This window comes from Ictalurus punctatus, chromosome 14 (genome assembly GCF_001660625.3).
Source record: "Ictalurus punctatus breed USDA103 chromosome 14, Coco_2.0, whole genome shotgun sequence".
NCBI classification, from domain to species: domain Eukaryota; kingdom Metazoa; phylum Chordata; class Actinopteri; order Siluriformes; family Ictaluridae; genus Ictalurus; species Ictalurus punctatus.
Window position 1 is genome coordinate 16,177,951 of NC_030429.2, and position 16,628 is coordinate 16,194,578.

A 16,628-nucleotide genomic window follows, 5' to 3' on the forward strand; every position below is an offset into this window, starting at 1 on the left:
AAGCAGCAAATAACTCTGCTGGTGCATGTGCTGGATAATCCGCAGTAGTCTGTGAACCTCACTCGATAAAACAGCATGAATAATTACTTCAGCTCAAGGTGTATGGTCCTTAGTTGTAAAAGATGCCAGTGATACAGGTTACAAGTGACTTGTGATTCATTGTAATGTTACAGCTATACACAAAATATTGGCAAACCTCCACAAGAGCAAGGAAGTGAGTGGAAATAAAAATCTCAGGGGCAAAAAAGAAAAATCCAGGCATTTTTGTATGTGGTTAAGAAGGTAATTTTACAGTTGTCTCTTTGGCTGTCATGACCATGCATGTGCAAGATCTGTCATGGATAAAAAGGTGTCAGAAGCAAGAGATATCATCAAAACGAAACCATTTAACGCTAAACCTTATGACAAAGTGTGCGCATTTATGCCTAAGGCTTTCGGGTGTGCTATTTTTCACGACGTCGGTGTCAATGCGTTTTGTTATTAATACCGGAATTTACAATCTACACCACAAGATGTACGACGTTCTCGGGATTCTGTCAGCCTTCGAATTATTCCTGATAGCACATTATCTCCTTTTTCTTCATGGGATTGCTCTATATTTAGAATATAAACTGATTATTCATGAGGAGCACTGGTAAATGGGTGATGTCACATTTGATAGCAATCCATCAAACTCTGATAGACGTAGCACTCGCCGTAGCACACAACCAACACGTTGAACTTTTTTCTCCCCTCTTTTCCTCCTGCAATCAGCGACAGACTTGTGCAAGTGTGACAATATAGCAATCAAGCATGCTCCGTCAGAGTGTCAGCTCCATCAGGGCTGGGGTTCGGCTCACAATGCACTGTTTGCTGGGATAAAATCCTCCTTCTACAGAACTACCAAACACCAGACACTGCCATTGCCAGCTGTCTGCCCTCCTCTTATGTTTTCCTTTCTGCTCTTCTCATTGCTTCTTTCCACTCCCCCTTCCTCTCCTTGTCCTCTCCTCTCTTCTCTAAACTGCTGTCCGAAGCTCCACGTGTAGCGTATTGTTTTCACTACATCGCGTGTGCGTCCGTCGTCTGGCACAGCTGTTGCCGCCGGTCCCCACAGCCTCGTAAAAATGGCAATAAATCAATCTGGGCACTCAATACAAGTGGGAAATTGACCAATTAAAGTGGCCCAAGATGCTTATGCTCAGGCAGACGATTTTACAAATTGGCCATCTATTTAGACCAAGCACTGGCACTTTGGGCAAGAAAATGCACTGGCTGGATTCAGTCCATTAGTTTCTCTCTCTCTCTCTCTCTCTCTCTCTCTCTCTCTCTCCACCCTTTTTCTGTTTTTTGGCAGAGTGATATGCAGCAGTGCCACTGGTAATTCACATATCAACAATCTTAGGATCAGCCATTGAGGCCTACTAGAGTTCCATCAGCCATTTTCTCTTCTACATCCCAACCAGCCACCCATAACCCCCTCAACAATTAACCCCTCAAAACCTGAATAGGATTTCCATGATCATCAATTTTTTTCCCCCTTTCTGCTTACGTTATTAGGTTTTAAATCAGTTTTGTCTGCAAATGTACATCAACATTAACATCCATATATTCTCCTGGTACAATCCGTGTGTTGAAACACAGGGCTCATATTTCACCATTAAAGAGCCATGGAGGTGTTTTTCTTGGCTGATTCCCAAACAGAGGGTCTATTTCGGTCTATTTCGGTGTGTTGTTATGCCGCTGCATTTGCACCCTCTAAGTCAACCAGCAAACAAATCTGCACAGACAAATGAGAAGTGCTACAGGTGTACCAGCATCTGTTTGCAATCAGTCTACTTGCTGGCTTTTTTCGTGTTCCATCCAAAAAAATATTTATTAAAGTCTATTTCTTTTTGTACATGGATGTATGGGTTTTATTTTCACACCCCCTCTCAGAATGATCAATCTCTGGGTAACAATTCTATGATGGAGCGCTGGCACCTGTAAGGCTGTTCTTCCATATGCTGTTAATCCATGAGCACATAATTAGCTCATTTTGTACAGTGTAAAAGACTCCTAGGAGAACTGAACACATCATTTTGTCTTAGAGGTTGTTTTATGCGCACGCAGCTGATTAAAGTCCAATGTGCAACTCTTACAACATGTTACAAGCTGTTACAACATGTTATCATTTCAGTTACTTAATAAGGAAGAAAAAACATAATAATACAGGAGTGACAGAACACCAATAAGATTGTCCATAATAATATTTGATGTGTACAACGCCCAATGCATGGAGGAATAAATACTTCAATAGTGCATGCGCTACAAAAAATGTAGACACTTTGACCAGCACTGATAAGCAGGGCATCTTTCTATATCTCTAAAACCAATGGAAGAACCATGCTCTGAGCTTCTCTACGTCTCCCTCGCTATAATGGAGGTCTCTGTTCACTTGTGTTTAAAAATGGACCTGAGATCAGTTTCAGGATCAAGAAAACTGGTCCGAGAACAACAGCGAAAACAAGCTTTTTCTACGTTTTCGTGAATTACAGTGCACAGTGTCACACTGTCAGACTCGTATATCTTATAGCAGAGGTTCTCCATCACCGGGTCGTGGATCATTTCGTATCGGGCCATAACAATGTGTGAGTAAGGGCTATGTGCTTTCCTCTGGGAAGCCCACACAGTCATTTAACAAATGAAACAGTAATAAATGTATTGAGAAACAAACTTCGTGGACTGGCCCAATATACTTTTCAATACTTTTATGTATGCAGCTGCACCTCCAGTTGGTGATAGCATAGATTCTGATTTTCCACTTCTTTTCGGAATGTTCCGAAAACAAACCTAACAACTGAAGTGAAAAAATGTTATTAGGTGGCTATTGTTGTCACTTATAACCAACAATTCCCTGATTTAGGGAAGACATCATTGTTTTGCTAGCTCACTCAGTCACATTAGACAGAAAGCTTGACAGAAATGTCCACAGGGCAACTGAGTCAAACAAGTTATGAACTCGGGTGATGTATCTGGCATTGAGAAACTGTAAAAATAAATAAAATAAAAAATAAAAATCTTTTGGATTAGGTAATGCCCACTTCTACAGTTCTACAACTCACATATGAATGTAGCTACAGATAGAGAAATGTGTTGCACTTCACAGATATAGATAGCAGAATTGTGATACAACCCTGATACTGTGTGTAGCGTAATACACCAACGCAACATAGTGTAAAAAAGATCATAATAAATTTTATTATCGCAGTCACTATGTGCAGACTACAAAATGCCCCTATGACACCAACCCTGCCTCTCTACGCTCCCCTCCATGGTTCACACCAAAAAATGTCGTGGGTTGTGGTCTGCTTAGCACTGATCAAATGGTTGGAAATTCCTACTCTATAACAACATATTCAACCAGAGAAAATGACATAGAACACTCCTTAACAAAGTTATTTCATTTATTACTCTTATTTATTATTATATACATTTATTTAAAAGTTTTGGGGTTTTTTTAAAATTCTAATTAATTTGTGAAAAATGTATTGAATTTATTGCATTTACATGCGTCATTCTACTGCACCATTTAAGTGCACTGTGACTTTGTGGTTAGCAAGTTCGCCTCACACCTGTGTGTGTGCGCAGTTTGCATGTTCTCCCGGTTCTGCGGGGGTTTCCTCCCCCCAGTCCATTGGCATGCACGGTAGACTGATTGGCATGTCCAAAGTGTCCGTAGCGTATGAGTGGGTGTGTGAATGTGTATGTGATTGTTCCCTGTGATAGACTGGAACCCCGTTCAGGGTGTACCCCACGTTGTGCCCCATGCTCCCTGGGTTACGCTCCGGGTTCCCCGTGACCCTGCAGGATAAGCGGTATAGAAAATGGATGGATGATACCATCAATTATCTCATTCTCTGGGCTATGTTAAATGTTAACAGACCTCTGAAATGAGGTTGCGTGGCCAAAAATCCTTCATTGTCCCTCACGGCATGTGTGCAGTGAACTGGCAGTGAGTTGGCTCAGATGAATAAAAACAGCACATGAGAGTTCACTGTGAAGCCCACTCAGCCTCTCATCTGTCTAGTTTGTCTTTTGGTTAGTGTGGGCTGAATGCTCCTGCCTGCAGGTGCTGCGCTTAATAAGTGCATTCTTCGAGTGCGCCGGCTGCTCATGTGCAATGCTGCCCAGGCAAGTTAACATGCCTGGACATGTTTTTGTTGTGGATATATGCGGTGGATGTTTCCTTTTGGCCTAGGAAATAAACAGACAATATTACTCCGATTGCCACCAGAAACCCATCTCATGCTACCCACATGTCTCTGAACAAGCTGCATACGAGACTTGAAAGGTTATGTTAATGGATCCTACAGCTTACTCTGTGATGTTAGGGACTGAGTATTTCCTGTCACACAGTATGTACTTAATACAATTAAAATAAATAAATAATTTTTTAAAAATCACCCGTTCCCAGATCATGAGTCACACAATGAAACTCTATACAGACTCGAAACCGAGTTATGATGTAACTGTTCCTACAAAGTCTTCCTCCCAGACCGAGACTGAAAACATTAGCCTTTCAAAAACAATCCACCGCAATTGCAGAGAATTGAAAATAAATCAGACAGCCAATTAGAATGGGCGTGCTGAGAGGATAAGGAAAGGAGTCTGAGCGCTATCAGCTGTGTCTGGGGTGTAGACGCAGGCGCTACAGTCTAACAGACAGGCTTTCATGTGGAGGACCCGGTAATACGCCTCCTTCTCAATCCAATTAGGTTCCTCTCAAGCTGCAGAAAGGCAGACAGAAAGCTCACCTGCTCCATGACTCTTGAGAAGGCACGCATATCACTGTCTCACGTATCGGCATAGCTTACCCCCTCTCTGAAGAAAGCCACTGCTTTATCATTGTTAATCAAGTCGACTAATGGATTATTAAAAGATGAGCATATTAAAAACTCAATTAAAGAAGTCATCAGTACATTAGAATGATGAAAACGCTTCTCTTAATGTAGTAAACACAGTAGGGTTCTCGGCTAAATAAATAAATAAATAAATTAAAAATAACATGCAATAAATGACATGGAAATATGGAAATGATAACAGTTCATGCATTACCTGTATCAATCACTTTCTCGTATTTGTTTGCGCACACACACACACACACACACACACACACATGCACGCACACATGCACGCACGCATGCGACTAAGTCTGCGAGTCTTGGCAACAACCATATGCAGTAACATCTTCATCCTACCTCTGTTCCCATAGCAACGGGTAAGATCGTATTCCCTTTAGAATTTTATAAGAGCAATTAGCTAAAATTTTTGCTATCTAGTTAATAATAACAACAACAACAACAACTGAATTTCCAGTGACAACAGAAAGCTATATGATCAATACCGCAGCAAGTCTCCATTAGAGTCTTAAGCCTCTGGTGTTTCTCTGCTTAAGGGCTGCCAAAACCTTCTGAGAGACTGCTTTATGAGTTTAAAAAAGTCTAATCAAAGCAATGTAAACTCCTTACATTTGCAGATTTCCTGCATTATCTGTCAATGCTGTAGTGGTTGACCAATGGAGAAGAAAGAAGCCGAATTGTCCCGAGTTGAGCAGTCAAAGGTATAAATCATTGTACATTGTGGCAAGAAATTTGCATAGAATGCATATACACTAAAATATAACTAAATAACTAAATAATAAATAAATAAACAAACAAAAAAATTTTTAAAAAAGAAATGTCTGTTTACTCTGCTATCAGAGCTTGTCTTTAAGAGTCAACGTCTGCCTCGGGCTGAAGTAGGAAGATGCTGTTATTTATGCATGAGGGCCTTCAGACCTTCAGGCAGACTCATTTCTGCTGCTTCCTCCATCTCCAGGTCTCCATCTGGAAGAGCAGACCGCTGAAGAACAGCTACAAAGCCCCACACATGGCACTGCTGCAGCCTTTTTGACCCAAACACTAACCTTAATAATCTGGAGACAGAAGCCCAACATTGCTTTCAGATAACCAGAAAACAATGCCTTAAAATCATGCCAACATTCAGATCAGTGCAACAGGGCAGCGTCTGCAAAAAACACACCAGCAATTACGCTAACGTCCTGACACCCCCAAAGCTGGCCCTCGGCCAGTAGGCTGAAACTCCATTGTGTGTCTGCGATTTTCCTCCACCAGCGCATACATCACAGGCAGACAGAACAGTGTGCAGGAAATAAAAGGGACAAGTGAAAGGGTGTATTAAGTACAATGGCATCCCATCCATAACCGTCAGCATTAATAGCCCGGCTGGCCATTTAATTTTTCATCAACAATGAGGCCAATTAGAACGAGTTGAGCGCCGCATTTGGAAGGATGCCCATTTTTTATGACCCAGTATCAGAAGACATGCTTAGATTATTTATTCGGCCCTACTGCTCCCTCACCTGACAGAATTAATAGGTCTGGACAACATAATTATCCAGGCTAATCTAGATTATTCTGGTTCAGTCCTAAAACAAAGCAACAGTGTGGCAAGCATATTTGGCAACTCTAGGCCTGACACTTTTTGCTTTGTGGTATAGCCTAAATGCAGGCACAAATAGCAGTGGGAAGATTAGGACCCGGATTAGAGACAGCTGCTGAGCATACGTTATATGATGAAGAATTTTCGACAGATTAGCTACAGAGTCTCTTAAAGCCACAGTTCTCAAAGTGAGGTTAGGGAACTCCCAGGGGTCTGTTATTATTAAAATGTTGTTACAGTAGTGGAAATTATTACCCACCATTTTAATTATCATAGTTATTATATTTATTACTGAGTTCTCATAGATATGAACCTGTTTGACTGGACACTTGAATTAAACGGTTTAATGCAAACAAAAAGTAGGCCTATGAATAATGTCAAATAAGAATTTGAATACAAATGTGTTTTAAAAAAAAGTTCTATGGTAACAGAAAACAGCCAAACGTACACACAGACTTTGTAAACATAGGTCCATACATTTATTATTATTATTATTATTATTATTATTATTATTATTATTATTATTAATTCCAAAGTTTCAAAGAGTTTGAAAACCCCTTTCTTTTGTGACTCTTATGACTCACTGGTGAATGCCAGGGTAGATTACAGAAGAAAAAGTTGTCTAACTAAAATGTCCTCACAATCAAAACTATCTGTAGTCTATAATCTAGAAACATCTTTCGAACACTTCACAGAGCAATGATAGCTATGTAATAGTGTTACATCACCTTGCATTAGCCCAATACTGACTCTGCATTCAATGATTAGGATTATTTTTACATTTGCATCCTGTACAACCACAAGGAGAAATGTGCAGCTGCATGACAAAGCCAGCACGACTGAGTGCACCACCACACCTGCTTTCCAAACACACTCGAGCAACTCTTTCAACACCTGTTAATCCCTGACCCTCCAGCCCATAGTTACTTTCTACAGTCTAAATAACTGTATACTCTCGAAACAGAAGTGTGCATGCATGTGTGGTTTTAAGGCTTGAAAGATTTTTTTTTTTTTTCTGTTTTACTGAGTGGTGTGTGTATGAGAGAGTGCCTGATAATATTACACTGACACCTGCTGGGAAAGGAGGGACTCTGGATTAGTCTTCAGCAGGAAGAGGATGAGAAGGAGGTTGAGGGAAAAAGGCACAGATCACTGCTATGCCAAACTCAGATCAGCAACATGAGTAGCCATGTAGACTGGTCACTCACAGACACACACACACACACACACACACACACACACACACACACACATACTGACGACATATTAATAACAGCCAACCCAACCAAATCTACACCGTGGAACTGAACACTACACAGTGCCCATATATGATTTAGAGCCCTGCTACTCGTGCGCCAAGCAGCCCCTGCCAGATGTGAAGGCACATGTTCCAGCCTGTCCCCCTCATGTCCACATCCACCTCCCCAGTACAGATTAGCCAATCCTGTGGAGAAGAGATAGCACTTGGGGAAGGAAGGAAGGTTTCATTTGGCTCCTGGGGCCCCGCAAGGAGTACAACTACGCCTGACAAGTAATCAAAAACACAAGTGAAAAACACCCTATTTTGAACAGCATGGCATCCTAATGTAAAATTGGCAGGTGGGCACATTCGGAGTGGGTTTTGATTGATCCCCAGCTGCTTGAGAAATTGTCCGCTGTCCCAGAATTCAGGTCAGAGTGATAAGCATTGTGGGCACGGTCCTGGAGGAGTGCGTCTCTGCGTGCCCCACTCCAGGTGTGTGTATGTGTGTGTTTGCGGGGTGGACTGAGCTGGTTATGGTGTGATTTTTGTGAGGAAGAATGATGTGTAATGCTGTGCTCTGCCTGCTACACTGTCACATGTGCTCTGTGTAATGATTATATGACGCAACACACTTACACAACTTTCCCTCGTTGTTTAACAAAGCAAGTCTCCCAACTGCGTCTGTGAACATAACAACTTAAACACCAATAATAGGCTAATACTGAGCAAACGGTATGACATTAACATTCTGAAATTAGTGAAATGGAAACTCCTCTACTATCATCATGAAGCAAATATGCAAACACGCACAAATATTATCACACGATGAAGAAGCTAATGTGGAAAAAGGAAAACCGCAGACTTCTAAGCAGCACACACAAAAGGCATCCGTGGCACTGTATCTTTTCTCTTTTGGAGGATAATCAAAAGCTTTTACAAAAGGAAGGAGAGCAGTGACAGAAAATAAAATAAAAACTACATGAGCAGTCATACATTTCTAATAGAGCTCCTTTTAATCTTGAAAGGGGGTCTTTCAATAGTGCATTAGTCTTTTTTTTTTGTATTACTTTAATGCTTTCCTTCAGAAATATATGCAAATCTCAGGCTAATGCCAGCAGCGATGACAAAGGAGGTGATTCCTCTCAAAAAGACTGTGCTATCCAGACGCTGGTCTGCTGGCCAGAAGAGAGTCAGGGTTCTGCGTGCTTCCTTCCTTCTTTTCGAATAAAATCATTTTAAGGTGTATAAGCGTGACACACGTTTAACTAGTTTTCTACATTCTACATTTAAAATTGTGTCACATTGTGCAGAAAGAAAGATCTATGAAACCAGCATGGGAAGATGAGGTTATTTAAACAGAACCTGTCTAAATGTGGCGTTTCTAGTCAATGGGAAATGTTTTCACGTACTCTGAAACACAAATGGCTACTACAAAGGTAAAAAAATGAAAAGTACATTATCAGTAAGTATGCTGTAAAGTTATTAAAGCAAACAAGATGGGTTTTTTCAGTATTCGTTCTGCATCTAGAGTGTCACACTAAGGCATAAAGGCGCTTCTATGTTAATAATAAATTAAAGCCTAGTAATAATAATAATAATAATTTCCAATTCCAATGCCATTGTCTTTTATACTGTTTATAAAAGTACAAAAATATACTGATTCATAATAATGAGACAGTTAACATGAAAATCAGTCATGAAACATGAAAACTTGTACACTCTCTTTCATACCCATAATGAGTGATAGTTAAATCCATCTTCTGCTCATATTCGGAGCTTCTTGGCACACTCTAAGCGTGGTTTAACTAGTCGAGGCTCAGCTAATCCTTTTATCAGGGTCCCTGCTGCAGGCTATCCCAAACACTCGCTGATTAAAAAGGAAGACGTGGGCAACCAACAGTTTGGGTTCTAACCAGATAAAGGCATAATGTTGTGTTGCCATGTCAATGCAAGTGGAATAAATTCACATAATTTATCAAATATTTCATAAGCAAGTCAGAGCTTAATATAAAAAAAAAATCTTTGAAAAAAAAAAAAGCCTGTTTCTCTCTGCTCGAGTGTCAGGATATAAGTGTGTGTATAATGAGGAGCATTGTCACTAGGAGATCTGCCTCCATGTCTGTTCACAAACTTTTGATTCCTCTACCCAATCCCCTCTGGTTTCTCCCACTCTGTATCACGTCAGAAAGCCCATTAAAAATTCTCCCTTGTGCTTTAGTGCATGGCTACAAAGAAGAAAAGAGCCAATATGATCCCCTCTTGAGGAAAATCAGAGAAGCAGCCTATTCACTCCCATTCACATCGGTGAGGGGAAATGATAATATCACACAGGAAATCATAAAGGCTGGATTATAGCAGGCACGGGGTAAATGAAATTAAAGAAATGGAGAAAAATAGCATGAGCAAAACAGACCCGGCGAGAACAAAATGTCTTTAAAGAAAGACGACGTAGATCAAAGGTTTCGACGAAGCCACACCATATTATCTATAACTCATATACTGTAATATCACACAATAAACACCGCTCGTTAAAATACTCTACAAAGGGTACACAAAGCAGATCCATGGGCCCAAAGCAGATCCACGGGCCCAACCTTGCTGTCTACACCCGGCTACAGTAAAGGACGTGCTGCTCATCAAGTCCTCCACCGCTCTTTTTCATCTGGTGTGAGTGAGCAGGGCAACAAGGCAGCCATTTCTTCCTGTCAATACTGGTGCGCATCCATTCTCACCTGCCTGACACCTTTTACTGGTCATGGGATGAATCAATCACACTTAGTCTACTCCCTGGGTACCAGGACTAAAAAAAGCAGTACAACATGAAGGAGGACTGCAGTGTTTCCCTGTCAGCGGCGCCCCAGAGGCTACAGTGAAAAATCGCCCTCGATAAAATAACATTTTTCAAAGTGCGCCAATGCTCTTTTAATCTCGGCCCGCCACAATAAATGGCTTCTGGGATGCATTTCATTTCATCTGAACACAAACAATCTTTCAAAGGGCTTAATAAAACTTACACAAATGAGCATCATTAATTACCTGCTAATGGAGTAATGACTGTGGCACCTTGCTATACATTTGTAGAGCAGAAGGGGAAAGCCAAAGCTGTGTGTGTGTGTGTGTGTGTGTGAGCTTTTGTGTTCCTTAAAATTTACATGAAACTACTTTGGACGGTCCAAATTGTAGTTCATGAATACAATGCAGAAATGAATGGAAGAAAGCCAAACTTATCATAGAAAATTAATTTTGGGAAAGACTATAAATTAGTTTTTGAAAAACTGGTTGAGTTGCTTGGAAATTTACCAAATAATCACATAATATTCGATGATATTCTATATATACACATATGGAAATGGTTGAGGAATGAATGGAAAAACCAACATGTAATGTCTTAGTAAGGTGTTGGGCCACCACTAGCCACGCCACCACAACAGCTTCAATGCACCATGGCACAGATTCTGTGCATCTGTGGAGCTGAAGGGATGAACATCATTCTTCCTAAAGATATTCCCCCAGTTACTGTTTTGAGAATGGTGATGGAGACACTCTCTAACACATCAGTCCAAAATCTCCCATAGGTGATTAATTGCGTTGAGATCTGGTGAGTTTGAAGGCCACAGCATATGATTTAAATCTTTTTCGTCCTCATCAAACCATTCAGTAAGCCTAAGGACGAGGGCGGAGTCATCCTGGAGCAGGCCACTCCCATTAGGATAGAAATGTTTCATCATAGAATAAAGTCTGAATAACTTTGTGTGGATTAGCAGTGACTTGTCCCTCTAAGAGGACAAGTGGACCCACACCATGCCAGAAAAGTGCTGGTCTGTCCCTTAATTTGTTATCGTTCTATAGTCCACAAGAAACCTGTGCCATGTTTGCAAAATGTCTCGAAACTCACTTCAGAGACAAACTTTCCATAGGAAATTGATTAGTATAACATTTTCACATTACAGTAATTGCTTAATGTTTTAGTACATTTTACACTGCTGAATTTTGAAGCATTTAGTACGCTTTAACTAAACGTTTGTGTGTATTTCTCTCCTGAGATTTCTTGAATGCACGGCAGATATTGGTTTCACAAAATCCTTCATTTGCATTTATAAGAACACTCCTTTAGTCTCTATATTACTTTAACGCACAATTCCCATCAAGCCTGATGCTTTGTTGTTAGTGAACTAATATAATCCCAACTTATAGAATGAGATTTATGATATATATATATATATATATATATATATATATATATATATATATATATATATATATATAAAGAGGTCTGATATTAGATGACAGCATACAGTAATTTATTAAATACATTAGGTTATAAGCCTAATCTTATTAAAATTCTCCTCATTGTGAATAAAGTCCTTTGAGGTCTGATGAAATGAATTTTAGATTAAATGCACATCAGCACTGCTTGATGTACTGTACTACTGAGAAAAATACAACTATAAATCTTGGTAGTTATAAAACCGAACCAGCTTTAAAAAAAAGTGCAATTATCATACGTATGTCATGGATGGGCATTTGAAGTTTAGTTTTTAGAGAAAAAAAGTGAAGCAGTGCTCCATGCAAAATAAAGATCCTGCGTATTATATTTGAATTATCAATTTTATCAATTGTCTCAAAGTTGGACTAGTGGCTAGCATGTGGTGCACTCACCACAGTGGCCTGGGTTCCATTCCCGGTCAGGGAACCAACCCCAACAACTGGAGGGCTGCATGAGCCAGTGCACTTTCAGTGCCGGTCCCAAGCCCGGAAAATGGAGAGGGTTGCGTCAGGACCGGCATCGGGTGTAAAACTTGTACCAGAATAAAACATGTGGACGGGTGATCTGCCGTGGCAACTCCGAACCAGAGCAGTCAAAAGGGGAAGAAAAAAATATTCATTGTTTCTCAGTGAAATTTGTGGTGGTCTAGAAAAACCTGACAGATGTGGCTGCAGCTGAATTTGGAATAAATAAATAACTAAATAAATAAATGAACAGATTTTAACCAAAAAATTGTTGGTGAAAATCCGAAAAAAAGATTTTTTTTTTCTGCCTATAATAAACTTTGACACCTCTACTCATCATTCCATTAATGTTTCTATTAACCTTCTAAACCTTCCTAGGCATTCTGCAAAGATGAAGTTAGGTAGATAAAAATCCAGTAACAAATGCTGCTGTAAAACATCTGTAGGTTAGACTCTGAAAGTCTAGTATAATGATATTACATAGTTTTGTTAGTCATATATAGTCTTTATTTATTTGTTTGCAAATTAAATGCAAATGAATAAAATAATTAGCCATAATAATAAGCAATCTGAATGGAATCTTTAAATGTAATTTTCTTCTTTTTCACTATTGGGTTTAACCAAGTATTAAAATGGTAGAACTTTACCTGTGGTTGAAAAACACAAGAAGAGAAACAGGAAAAACTGTAATGCTCAGAATATCCGTATGAACCAATTTTTTTACATAGCCACCACACATGTAAAGATGGAGGGCATGTTTGTTTTCACTGGCAATATCAGTGACACTGTCCGAACAACTGTTGTAAAAAATGCAGTTCTGTTTGGAGATTGTTGTTCTTCCTCTTCTTCTAATTCTTTTCTTCTTCTTCTTCTCCTCATTATTATTATTATTGTTATTATTATTATTATTATTATTATTAGTGTTGTTGTTATTGTTATTTTTATTCAACATCAAGGTAAATGTGCATGGAAATGTAAATTACCATGCAATAAATACTCCAAATACAGTATTACCCCTTGAAAAAGCCATTCTTCCTCTTGATAAAGAAATAATAAAAAATTGCGTCTGAATTAAGTGTTGATACATTAAAGACAGGGTGAGCTGTCATATGTTTGGGCATCCTGGTGTTATCTAGCCCATGATAAACAGCACTGCTGGATGGGTATTGCAGCTATGTGTGTATCTTTCAACCGCTCACTACTTTATCTTCCCCGTCCTGCTAGATTACATCTCCAGGGTTCAGGTGGGGATCCATCATGGCTATTATTACCAGCAGTCACTCGCTGCATCAATCACCCGCTAAGGTTACCATAACCTTAATATTAAGAGAGGGGGGAAGAAAGGGCCCTCAAATAAACAGGAGGAAAAGGAATGGTCTGGCCATTGGGGGATTTCATCTTCCTTTCACTTTTAATAAGCTACTCAGAGGAATAAAAATTACAGGCCATATTTAGCATGCAGAACAAATCAGGGCTCCGCTGTTGGCCCTACACTCCTGCTAGGAGCTCCTCATTAGGAAGCGTAGGTTCTGGCGGCGAAGTGTAAACCGGGAGTGAACAGTCACACTGGCTGGCGCTGCGTTTCTTGCTACAGCCTGCAGCTAACACTAATAAGCCTTCAGCTGTGGAGGGCGCTGAACACACAGGTGGAGTTATGTCTGCGCAGCTGGACCAGTGGTTTTGCTCACTGTTGGAGAGTGTTTATGGCTGTTTGGTCCAGGGAACACCAAAATAATGACCGACAGGACAGCGGTTGCATGCAATTCATATTAACAAAGCGAGGCAGCATGTAATCCGTAATTACACAACTAAATCCATGTAAAACAAGAGGCACTGACTGAAAGTGCATTAGTCAAGAGTACCTAAGCATTAATGGATTTTCTTGAAGGAGGAATCAAGAAGAGTTGAAGGCACGTTGAAGTATGATGGCACCACCTCCTTACTACCTTGCCAACTACTATATGAATAATTTATTTTGGTTCGGTTTCATGGTACATATGCTATAACAGCAGCAGTGCCAAACAGGCCCACACATTATACTTTCAATTACATTTAGATCAGAGCTGCGTCTCTCGTAATGCATTCAAAGCAATTAAGTTCAAATATATGCAAAGGATTATTTACTTTGAAACTGGTCTTGTTATTTCGCTGCATATCCAACAACAACATTCATTATGGGGGTTTGGCACCAGAGGAAGGAGAGAGACCGTGTAAATATTTAAAGCCCCCACAAATATATAAATATTCATTTCAGAATGATTTGATGCACTAAATAAATAATCCCTTATTAAATAAATGACACCCTAAATAAAAATTTAAAAACAGGATCTGGGGAAATGAAGATGAGATGAATCAGACAGGGAAATGAGCGAAAGGCAGAGCTGGAGAGCGACAGAGCAGGAAGGAGAGAGAGAGAGAGAGACAGAGAGAGAGAGAGAGAGAGAGAGAGAGAGAGAGAGAGAGAAACCGAGCAAGAGAGAGAGAAAGAGAGAGAGAGCAATGTCAGCTATCACTCCACCTCATCTGAATTTCTCATGGCATCCATGCAACAAAGTCAAGCTAATTAAAGAAGAGAACCCAAAGAGCAAAGCTTTCACGGCACCTATTATATGAGCGACCAAGAGACAGCGTCTGAGGGGAATTACCCAGAGGAGCAAAGCAGCCTGTCTGCAAAAACATATTCATGCATGAAACACATGTGCAATCGTACTACACACGTATACAATGTGCTAAAGTATGTGGGTGGTTTCACATGCTCATGAAATATTTTTCTCTTTATAAATACATCTGTCATGAGCATATGTACATTTTAAGCAAGGACATCAGGTTCATTTCAGATCATATGCTCTTTAAACTGCATTTATAACCCCATGCTCTTCTTTGAGAAAGTTTAATTTCCTCAGTCGTTGTGTGTCATGTCTCTCCTTGGGTTAGTTGACTAATCGCGGGGCCAGACAGAGCCCATGCTGCCTAGTGTCTGCTCTCTCTCTTATTCTTTCTCTGCTCTGACTTGCTGGCCTGCTGGAACACAGCTCTTGTGATGGACAAATAAACCTTTGTGTTTTTGGTTGTAACATAGAATTAAAGATTTTTTTTTTCCCTCTGGACACTCAAAAACGTTTTGGCCACCTTTCCCCTCAGACTTTTTCCTTTTTAACAGGTTGAAGATGAATTTTTTCCTCCACAGGGGAAAAGCACAGTAGAAACACAATAGAAGCAATCTCGTCCCCTGGTCTGCTTTTTTATTTGCCACCAAACTGGAATCTTTTGTAAAATCCCGGCGCTTGCATTTCATCCTATCTCCAGCTCTTACCTTCACATTTACATCTACAGATGCTGTCACACAGGGTATGGCCTGCCCCCCATTTAATAAAGAGTGCTGGCCTCCGAGGGTTTATTAGAGTAGTTCCCTTCAATGAAGTGGCCTATGCAAATGCGGCCCGTGGTGGTGACTGCAGACGTGATAATTATGGGTTTATTTGTAATCTGTCGTTTCTGTTATAGCTAGGGGTATAGATATATAGCTATAGACATCAGGCTGAGTTTAGAGCAAGGCCATCAGAGAAGATCGTATTTGCTGGAGTGCCAGAGATGATTCAAACAGCATGCAGACACTAGCACCACTCAGGAGCCTGTCAATAAGCTGTCAGGGTGACAGCAGTGCTCTTCTGAGACCCACAATGTGCAGCACTTCCCTGGAAATATGTCACTCAAGAACAGACAGATTTTTCAATCACCAATCAAAAACTTTTGCATCTGAAAGTGCATAGACTATTTCCCATGTTTTAGTAAAATATATTTACATTTCTGCAATAGAGATTATAACCGATTTATTCGCATCACTCTGCTGTCACCAGAAAGGAAGGATGCTGTTTTATGACATTTGTAATTGTTAAAGTTTCAGAGTTGTACGTATGTTGTCCGGCTACTAGATTACCAAGGCTTAAAAAGTCCACAAGGGAAATAGATGACAACCAAAAATGCGGAAAAAGGAAAATCTCCAACATGTCTTTCAACAGACATTTCAATCTTGTGAGAGGGTAGAACGCGACAACAATGTTTACCTTTCAGATATGACTGCAAACAGAACCTCTTTAAGAAGCTAAGAGTCCTTAAAGTCCCCATGAAATCAATAATGATGCGTTGTGGCTTTTAATATGAATATGCTAGCCTTAAGGTTAGCTATAAGCTA

General features: G+C 40.1%; 1 protein-coding gene across 1 annotated transcript in view; it reads right to left on the reverse strand.

Moving 5' to 3' along the window:
• The window catches only part of roraa (RAR-related orphan receptor A, paralog a), a 260,726-nt gene that overhangs the window by 139,985 nt on the left and 104,113 nt on the right, over nt 1-16,628 (reverse strand). The window lies entirely within an intron of this gene.